Here is a 10,118-nt window from a genome sequence, read left to right on the forward strand (position 1 = left end):
ACATGTCCTGTGCACAGGATGTGACGAAAGATGAATAACCTTGAAATTCTGCAGTAGAAAGGATGTGTGTTGTGGTTTCAGTGGTGAGTGGATGGACACATTCACCCTTAACGTCTACAATCCTTTATGTATTTACTCTCAGCTGATTATAATATAAGATCTTATAAAGATATGAGATACTGCAGATGTGAGAGGTTGCTTTCTCATGAAATACAAAAATGTGCAAATTTAGAGTCAGTATGCATCATCTAAAAAAGTTAACTGACAAGGTAGAAAAAAAGACGGAAGCCACAAAGAGGAGGAGACACTTTGCTCATTACAGGAAGTAGATAGTGTATTTCTGCATTTTAAGAGCTGAGAGCGTGAGAAGAAGACAGAGAGAAAGACAGAGAAGCACGATGGTTGAACTCAGATGGATTAAAATGTTTTTATTTCTGATTCTGGGGATTCAGTTTACAGGTAAGATACAAAAATCTTATTATATAACTTTATTTAACTGAGACAGTCAATTAAGCTGTTTGTTTTTAACATTCACACTACAGTCGTATTCTTATTTCAGTTTATTTATCACATTTTTACAACATAGTAAAAAGTGGAGAGGTTGTGATATGTAGCTCAACAAGCTAACAAAGTCCTGTCAACACAACTGCATTTCTGCACATGCTCAGTGGCCTCACACACAACTACTGTCCAAAGACTAGAGACAAGGTCTAAGTAACCACTAAGTAGGTTATTAGTGATGACTGATTCATGTACACACTTCTGGGACAAACACAGAGCAGCAAGCACACCAGTTATCATCAGAAACATACTGCTGGGGTCTGACTGGTGATTTTCAGAGATGAAAGTATTCTCTTTGTCTGGTGCCTTGATAAAGGTTGGCCTGTCTGTGACTGTGAGCCTCGTGTGGTTTTGGTGTTATTAGGTCATCATTGGAGGTTAAAACCTGCAGACCTCTGCTGCTGTTGTTTCCACGTTGTCATGGAAACACTTCCACCTCAGTTCTTAGAAACTGACTTCAAAGATACAATGAGGAACTAACAGGTCTCAGACCTCTGATACACCATCTTATCTGATTGACTCTTCATCTGTCTGTTCATGTGTGTCAAACATCACCATGAATCCTGTCACTACTGAATCCTAATTCTGTTTCAACACATATTTTATACTTTTTACTTATCAGACATTACAGTGGGAAACACAGAAAATGTTATTTTTAAAGGGGAATCATTTGTCTTACTGGTCATACTGGTCCTGTGCACAGAGAAGTGTCACATGATGAGGTCATGGTTATAAACATGAAGTACTTTGAAATGCAGCAGTGGAAAGGAAGTGTGTTGTGGTCTTTGTGGTGAGTGGGTGGATACATTCAACCTTAACTACTACAATATATAATCCTTTATGTATTTACTCTTAGCTGATTATAATATCTTATTTAAATATGTGAGATTATATAAAGGTACTGCAGATATATATATATATATATATATATATATATATATATATATATATATATATATATATATATATATATATATATTGCAAACTCACAAGTGAGGAAAAATTGAAGCCACAAAGAGGAGGAGACTCTTTGTTTATTATAAGAAGTAGATAGTTTATTTCTGCATTTTGAGAGCTGAGAGCGTGAGAAGAAGACAGAGAGAAAGACAGAGAAGCACGATGGTTAAACTCAGATGGATTAAAATGTTGGATGTAAAAATGTAAAATCTGGCTGAATAACCTTCATTTTTCTGAGACAGTCAAATAAACTGTTTGTAACATTCACACTACAGTCATAATCTCATTTCAGTTCATTTATCACATTTCTCTCTCAAATTCTCAACAGCAGTAACTGGACAAACTTTCCTCTACATCACTGTCAGAGATGGAGATGAAGCCACTTTGTCCTGTGAAAATGTGATGACTGATCAGGATAAATGTGACAGTACTACCTGGACCTTCCAACGTTCAAGAAACACAGCAGCAGTAGAGCTGATTAAACTTGGGCAGATTGGTGAAGAAGCCAAAGCTAAATCAGACAGACTGAGTGTTACAGCGGACTGTTCTCTGGTTATAAAGAAGGTCACAGTTGAGGATGCTGGTCGTTACTACTGCAGACAGTTCGACAGATCAGGACGATCTAGAGACACTGTGGTTCTTCTGTCTGTTGTTAGCAGTGAGTATTTACATCATAATGTTTTCAGCTCAAACTGTCTTGTTAGAACAATATACTGAAACATTACAATAATTATGATTACAGTGATGAAGTTAACTTTACTCTTGTTGTCTTTCTCTCACAATATCTCCATCTTCACCAGTGACTGAACATAAGGATACTGATGAGGTGACGTTAAGCTCCTCTGTGTCGATATATGATGTGTGCATACACACAGTGAAATGGATGTATGAAGGAAGAGACTGGGACATAAATATCAGTGACGTGAAGATATCACAGTCTACCTGCTCAGTCACTGCAGTCTTACCAACTTCTAATTTTATTTACATATCAAATTATAAGTCTTTGCAGTGTAAAGTCACAAATCTCCAAAATGATGAAGAGCAGCTGTATAACTTCAGTTCTCAGTTATCAGGTAAGAAACCAGGTGAGAAGATGACGAGCTGTTTAAAATCACTTTATTCTAATAAGAAATATAACAAACTACATCTGTTTATTTGATGTATTTTAAATGTAGAACGATGTGTTTTTATATAATTATTTTAAAGTTTGTTGGTTTTAATTGAATCTGTCAGGTGTGGTTGCAACAACATCAAAACCTGAAACAACACGATCAACAGAACCATCAGAAGGTAAGCAGTAAAGTCATTTATATGTATTCAACATTTTATTTAATGTATTTAAACACTGTTGGTCTCAGAAACATGTGTAAACAGCTGTGTTTATATCCCTCCACTGGTGACCAGCTGCTGCTCACATCACATTCAGATTCCTGACACTTACTTACAGAAACTAAAACAGCTTGATGGACTGAAACAAAACAAACTTCCTCTAAACTCTCTATTCATGGTGTTTATGTAATGTCTGTTGGTACCAACGTCCTACTGGACTCAAACTTAGCTTCATGGCACTTACTAGTTGTTCTCTCTTGACTAGATCTTTGCTTGTGTTGTATCAGATCTCAGATGTACGTCACTTTGGATAAAAGTGTCTGTTAAATTAAATTGCAGATGAGACGCATTTAGAACGTTCTGATGTATCGTAAATTATCCTCACACTGACTATTAACACAACCATCATATTTATATAATAGCCATGTTTTTCAAAAATATAAGAAAATATTATATATAAAATGATTATTTTTCATTTAGACTCTAACTCAATTATTTACAAGAAAGGTTTTTTTTTTAAGCGTTTGTTGTTGTAATTCTCATTTTGGTCATTAGAGTGCATAAGTGTGACACTACCACATGTTTTAAATAGGACTGAAAGCAATTAAAATACATTTCATTTCAAGACCAAAGAAAAGACATAACAGTAATGTGTCATAACTTGCTAACACATATGTGCCTAGAACAAAAAATTTAATCTCACTTACTTTTCAGAGCCTTTGTTCTCTCCAGTTTGGTGGTTGTTAATCGTTGTGGCTTCAGCAGCAATCATAGTACCTGCTGTTGTTGTGGCCATCAGACGGAAGAAAGCTACAGGTGAGAAAGACCACAGATTAAACTTGGTAAAACCTGAATTTTCAGTGTTGAATTTAAAGTCAACTCTCTCTTTTGTTTTTCAGGGAACAACACACAGATGAGTCAGGGACTGAGTTTAAACCCTGCAGTGACTCAGTCTGGTTTAGAAACCAGTCAGGACACGGTGAGATCACAAACTTCACCAGTACAACATTACACTTACTTATATTTGTTCCCCAAAATGTGTCAGTATGACAGAAACTCTTGAGTCTAACTGAACTGAATAGGTGGAAGATTGAGTCCATATAAATCCAGATGTTACTGAGCAGTCATCATGTTGTCTTCACTGTGTAGGTTGATCCTGAAGATGGTGTTTCCTACGCCTCCATCAGCTACACCAAGAAGACCAACAGTAGAGCCCGGGTAAGCTGTCTGATGATTTACACTGGTGATGTTGTTGAACAAAGAAAAACTATGAAAATAAGTTCTGATACAAATGTGTTTACAGTTGATGGACTTTTTCTGAAATATTGGATCATTTGAACATTTATTGAAATGAAACCATGTGAGAAGTTTAGAGTGAAAAATCACTATTTGGTGGAGCTGTTAACAACTCATAGACATCTGAAATGTGAGCCTGACTACACACTGCTATTCGTAAGACGTCAAAAGACAAAAAGGATGGAAACCACTGGCATGTCATGATGTGTAATGTATGTGTCTTGATTTCCAGGTTCGTGGTGATGATGATGATGATGATGCAGTGACCTATAGCACTGTGAAAGCTTCCTCCTCTTCAGCTGGAGCCTCCATTGATCTCAGCAACCTCTACGCTACTGTCAACTAACCCAACCAATAAGAGACCACAGTATAGTTACATCCCCTCTCATTACTTTTCTTTTTACATTGATGACTGATCAGTTAAATTTAGCTAAATTAATATTGTCCTGTTACTTCTCTTTTTTTACATGAATGTTTGTTTTTATGATGAATTTCAGGGTTTATTATTGTTGTAAGCGCTTTATTTGTCCAGCAGGGGGAGTAGTGAGTTAACTAGTAGCACTGTGTTCAAAGGAGGCTGCCTGGAGTGTAAATAAGCAAAATACATTATATGATACATGTTGGTTGATAAACTTGCTGTCAGGCACTTTAATGTGTTAGTGTTGTAGTTAAAGATGTTTTAGTTTGAACTTTTTACTTGTTTTTATATCATTTTTAAAGTATTACCTGTTATTGTTTTATATGCAGTATTTCTTTTTTACATGAATAGTTGAATTCTTTACATGAAGAAAGAATCATAACATCACTTTGAGATATTGACTGTTTTTATGATGATTTTCAGGATTTATTGTTGTAATAGCTTCATTTGTCCAGCAGGGGGTGTAGTGAGTTAACTAGTAGCACCGTGTTCAAAGGAAGCTGTCTGGAGTGTAAATAAGAAATGTTCATATGTTTTGTGTCCTGAAACACTTTTTAAATTGACAAGAATATTAACATCTGGATTTTATCTCTAGTTATGTAAGAAGCACAGTGTGAGTTTTATTAAATGTGTTTTGCTGCATTAAGTCTCTAACTTTTCTCATGTTTTCACTCATTTAACTCCCTTAAATCTGCTTCAAGTGGAAGAATTTAGACTTTAATTTAGACTTTTAAGACTTTCTTGGCGGTTTTTAAGTTGCAGCAGCTGCAGCTCAGTTTCATGTTTACTTGTACAGAAGAAATCATTTTAACTTTCATTTATCATTGTTGTTAACATGTTTATCAGGAGTCCATCATGTGTTTGGTTTGAATGAGTCTTCCTGCAGTCAGTAACAGTCTTATCTTTGTTACATCTGATAATAATATAATATTCAAATAAAGAAATTATTACCATTTAATTTTACTGTGTTTTGTGATTATTTCATGTACAAACAGTGTTGTGCTGCTGTTGTTTCCACATTCTCACCAAAACACTTCACACATCTCTCATTTCTCAGAACATTTTACTGCAAAGATAAAATGAGGAACTAAAAGGTGTCAGATCAACAAAACATCATCTCATCTGTTCTTTCCAGCAGCTACAGCATCACCATGTTGCATCATGAGCATCAAGACTCAAAGTTTGACTCTTCATCAGTCTGTTCATGGGTGCTGTCAAACATCACCATGAATCCTGTCTGTTGTCTAATAAACACTAAATACAGAAAAGAAGAGTTGCATTATTACAAACATTTATCTTAAATAACAATCTTCACACGTTCAACTTCCTCAGTTCTCGTCTTCTTCCTTTCAGGAGGTCAAACATTGACAGAAATGCATCATGGGAAAGGAGTGTGCACAGTATGAGTCTTAATATTCAGTTGTTTGCTTGTTACAGCATTAGATTGACTCAGTTTGTGATTTAACCCTCCTGTTGTCCTCGGGTCAAGGAAGGAAGGGAAGAAGGAAGGAAAGGAGGTAGGGAGGAAGGAAGGAATGGAGGAAGGAAGGAGGAAGAAAAGGAGGGAGGAAGGAAGAAGGAAGGAAGGAGAGAAGGAAGGAAGGAAAGGAGGGACGAAGGAAGGGAGGAAAAGAAAGGAAAGAAGGAACGGAGGAAAGAAAGGAAGGATGGAGGAAAGAAGGAAGGAAGAAAGGTAGGAGGGAGGGAGGATATAAGGAAGGAGGGAGGGAGGGAGAAAGGAAAAGAGGAAGGAAAGGAGGAAGGAAGGAAGGAAGGAAGGAAGGTAGGAGGGAGGGAGGAAAGAAGGATGGAGGGAGGGAGGGAGAAAGGAAAAGAGGAAGGAAGAAAAAAGGAAAGAAGGACAAAGGAAAGAAAGAAAGGGGGAAGGAAAGAAAGAGAGATGGAAGGAGGAAGGAAGAAGAAAGGAAAGGAGGAAGGAAGGAAGGAAGGAAGGAAGGAAGGAAGGAGAGAAGGACGGAAGGAAGGAAAGGAGGGAGGAAGGAAGGGCGGAAAGGAAAGAAGGAAGGGCGGAAAGGAAGAAATGAAGGAAAGAAAGGAGGCAGGGAGGAAGGAAGGAAGGGAGGAAGGGATGGAAAGGAGGGAGGAAGGAAGGAGGAAAGAAAGGAGGTAGGGAGGAAGGACGGAAGGAAGGAAGGAAGGGAGGAAGGAAGGAGGAAGGAAAGGAGGTAGGGAGGAATGAAGGAAGGAAGGAAAGGAGGGAGGAAGGAAGAAGGAAGGAAGAAGGAAGGAAATGGGGAAAGAAGGAAGGAGAGATGGAAGGAAGGAAGGAAGGACAGGAGGGAGGAAGGAAGGGAGGAAAGGAAAGAAGGAAGGGAGGAAAGGAAAGAACGACGGAGGAAAGAAGAAAGGAAGGAAGGTAGGAGGGAGCGAGGAAAGAAGGAGGGAGGGAGGGAGGGAGAAATGAAAAGAGGAAGGAAGAAAAAGAAGGAAAGAAGGACAGAGGAAAGATGGAAAGGGGGGAAGGAAAAAAAGTGAAAAAGAGGGAGGGAGGAAAGAAGGAAGGACAGAAGGAAGGAAGAAAGAGGAAGGAGGAAGGAAAAAAGGAAGGGAGGAAAGAAAGAGAGAAGGAGGGAGGGAGGAAGGAAGGAAGGAAGGAAGGAAGGAACGATGGAAGGAAGGAAGGTAGGAAGGAAAGAAGGAAGGAAGGAAGGAAGGAAGGAAGGAAGGAAGGAAGGAAGGAAGGAAGGAAGGAAGGAAGGAAGGAAGGAAGGGAGAAAGGGAGGAAAGAAGGAACAGTCAAAACAGACGTGGTCCATTTGACCCGGGAGGACGACACGAAGGTTGAAGGCAGAAACATATTGCTGACACATAATCAGGTCTCCATCCTACATGTTCAGTGTGTTCAGTCTTTGTCAGGCTGCTGTGACCTCTGACCTCTGACTGTCTGTAGCTTCTGTTATTGCTGATCAAACAGTTTTTGACCGTTTGGATGAAAATGGGATGAACTCTGTCAACTTACAGTGAATTCAACACCTGACAGAAAACAGAATAAAACAGACTAAATGTCTCTACAACACAAACTACTGTACAGACTCTGACAGTTGAGAGCAACCATCTTCACACGTTCAACTTCCTCTTCTTATTTTTAGGAGGTCAAACACGTCATTGTGACAAACACACCCTGGTACCAAACACAGTGTGCACTTGTTGAATCTTAACATGGTTTAATATGGCTGCTCTGAATGCAGAAACATATTTCTTTACCTTGTGATCCATGATTACATCCCAGTTTCACAGGATCTTTGTCAGATGTTGCAGTTATGTGATATGTGTCTTAACCAATACTGAGATGCCACAGAAAATATCCTCTTTATTAGGAGGAAATCATTGAATATAAATACATGTCCTGTGCACAGGATGTGACGAAAGATGACTTACCTTGAAATTCTGCAGTAGAAAGGATGTGTGTTGTGGTTTCAGAGGTGAGTAGGTGGACACATTCACCCTTAACGTCTACAATCCTTTATGTATTTACTCTCAGCTGATTATAATATAAGATCTTATATAGATATAAGATACTGCAGATGTGAGAGGTTGCTTTCTCATGAAATACAAAAATGTGCAAATTTAGAGTCAGTATGCATCATCTAAAAAAGTTAACTCACAAGGAAGAAAAAAAGACGGAAGCCACAAAGAGGAGGAGACACTTTGCTCTTAATAGGAAGTAGATAGTGGATTTCTGCATTTTGAGAGCTGAGAGCGTGAGAAGAAGACAGAGAGAAAGACAGAGAAGCACGATGGTTGAACTCAGATGGATTAAAATGTTTTTATTTCTGATTCTGGGGCTTCAGTTTACAGGTAAGATACACAAATCTTATTATATAATTTTCATTTTACTGAGACAGTCAATTAAGCTGTTTGTTTTTAACATTCACACTACAGTCATATTCTCATTTCAGTTAATTTATCACATTTTTACAACGTAGTAAAAAGTGGAGAGGTTGTGATATGTAGCTCAACAAGCTAACAAAGTCCTGTCAACACAACTGCTTTTCTGCACATGCTCAGTGGCCTCACACACAATTACTGTCCAAAGACTAGAGACAAGGTCTAAGTAACCACTAAGTAGGTTATTAGTGATGACTGATTCATGTACACACTTCTGGGACAAACACAGAGCAGCAAGCACACCAGTTATCATCAGAAACATACTGCTGGAGTCTCACTGGTGAGTTTCAGAGATGAAAGTATTCTCTTTGTCTGGTGCCTTGATAAAGTTTGGCCTGTCTGTGACTGTGAGCCTCGTGTGGTTGTAGTGTTCATGTCGTCATATCAGAGCTCTGCTGCTGTTGTACCCACATTCTCACCAAAACACTTCCCCTCAGTTCTTAGAAACGGACTTCAAAGATACAATGAGGAACTAACAGGTCTCAAACCCCTAGTCACCATCTTTCTTTCCCAGCTGCTGCAGTATCACCACTTTGCACCGTGAGACTAAAATTCTGTCTTTACGCTATTCTGTCTGTTCATATGTGCCATCAAACATCAAAATGAATCCTGTCTGTTTTCTACTCCATGCTGTCTTAAAAAAAGACTAGTTCCTTTTTCATAATCAATAATCTTCACACATTCAACTTCCTCAGTCCTTTTCTGTGACTGTGAGCCTCGTGTGGTTTTGGTGTTTATTAGGTCATCATTAGAGGTTAAAACCTGCAGACCTCTGCTGCTGTTGTTTACACGTTGTCATGGAAACACTTCCACCTCAGTTATTAGAAACTGACTTCAAAGATACAATGAGGAACTAACAGGTCTCAGACCTCTGATACACCATCTTATCTGATTGACTCTTCATCTGTCTGTTCATGTGTGTCAAACATCACCATGAATCCTGTCACTACTGAATCCTAATTCTGTTTCAACACATATTTTATACATTTTATTTAACAGACATTAGAGTGGGAACCACAGAAAAAGTCATTTTTAAATGGGAATCATTTGTCTAACTGGTCATACTGGTCCTGTGCACAGAGAAGTGTCACATGATGAGGTCATGGTTATAAACATGAAGTACTTTGAAATGCAGCAGTGGAAAGGAAGTGTGTTGTGGTCTTGGTGGTGAGTGGATGGATACATTCACCCTTAACTACTACAATATATAATCCTTTATGTATTTACTTTTGGCTTTCTTGTAAAATACAATAATGTTTAAATTTAAAGCAAATATCCTCCACCTACAAAAGATAACTCACAAGTGATAAAAACTGTCTGAAGCCACAAAGAGGAGGAGACACTTTGCTCATTACAGGAAGTAGATAGTGTATTTTCTGCATTTTGAGAACTGAGAGCGTGAGAAGAAGACAGAGAGAAAGACAGAGAAACACGATGGTTGAACTCAGATGGATTAATTTTATTAAGACAGTGAAATAAGCAGTTTCTTTCTAACATTGACACTACAGTCATACTTTTACTGAGACAGTCAAATATACTATTTGTATTTTAACAGACGTCTTATTTCAGTTCATTTATCACATATCTCTTTCAAACTCTCAACAGCAGTAACTGGACAAACCCTCTACATCACTGTCAGAGATGGAGA

Source organism: Scomber scombrus, chromosome 17 (assembly GCF_963691925.1).
Source record: "Scomber scombrus chromosome 17, fScoSco1.1, whole genome shotgun sequence".
Classification (NCBI taxonomy): domain Eukaryota; kingdom Metazoa; phylum Chordata; class Actinopteri; order Scombriformes; family Scombridae; genus Scomber; species Scomber scombrus.